The 934-nt window shown below is 54.3% G+C and overlaps 1 long non-coding RNA gene across 1 annotated transcript; it reads right to left on the reverse strand.

Moving 5' to 3' along the window:
- Window positions 1–18: 18 nt before the first annotated feature.
- On the reverse strand, window positions 19–934 carry LOC107196630. The gene is made up of 3 exons (XR_001518074.2): window positions 862–934; window positions 638–697; window positions 19–153 (listed from the first exon to the last, which is right to left on the reverse strand). It is a non-coding gene; the product is annotated as an uncharacterized LOC107196630 (long non-coding RNA).

Raw genomic sequence — 934 nt, forward strand, 5'->3', positions numbered from 1 at the left:
CAGGCGCTGCAGCATTTCTTGGAAGCACCTCAATAACCTGTCGTAGAAGCTCTCCCCAGGCTGTTGGACCCCTGGACCCTCACTTTCCAGGGTGGGCCTCTGGACTCTGCGACGTAGTTCCTGCTGCTCTTTCAAAAGTAAGGGAGTAGATGCCTGTGGGGTTTGGGGGTGTTCGGTGTCACGCGGCAGGGCGGGAGGGAGGATGCAGCCCCAGGTCCCAACCCTGGCAGAGGCCTCCCAGCCTTTCTGAGAGTCTGGGAGATAGAAGCCTATACATGGAAACTGCCTGCTTTCCTGCCAAAAGCTCCACAGACACAAGGACTTCTCCCAGAGGTTCAGTCCCACAATTTCCCTCAGTGAATAAACCACAATGGTTGTACCTGCTTGTTGGCTGACTGGCCTCTGAGGCCAGCACCAGGCCCAGGCAGTTGATCATCATGCATGGAATTGAGGGCAGGGCTCTGGTTGCTGTGCTGGGCTGCCACCTCCTGAGCTCTCCAGTGGCATCCTTCCATCTACACCTAGCCTACCCACCCCAACTCAGGAGGGCTGTATGTACCATGGCAGCACCAAAATCAAGAGAGAGCAGGGATGAATGGGAAAGCATGGAGGCCTGTGACTGGCACCTTAAACTCACCTGGTCGTCGTTCTGACAGAGAGCACCCATACTGTCAAGCATGTCCTCTTCAATTCTGTCCTGGAGAGAACAGGGTAGGAGGCTGCAGACCTGCTCTTGACTGCTGCTGTCTGCAGCCCCACTCTGGCCTCCAGGGTCCAGGTAAGGCACAAGGGAGTCAATAATCTGGCCTAGCCCAACTCCTTGGAATTAAGCTTTGGGGCAGGGGCAAGGCCAAAACTCACCTTCAGCTCTTCTAGTGCTAACTCAGCCTGCTGGGAAAGAAATCACTTTGTTTATCATTTATTTATTTATTTA

This window comes from Pteropus alecto, unplaced genomic scaffold (genome assembly GCF_000325575.1).
Source record: "Pteropus alecto unplaced genomic scaffold, ASM32557v1 C18146525, whole genome shotgun sequence".
NCBI lineage: Eukaryota > Metazoa > Chordata > Mammalia > Chiroptera > Pteropodidae > Pteropus > Pteropus alecto.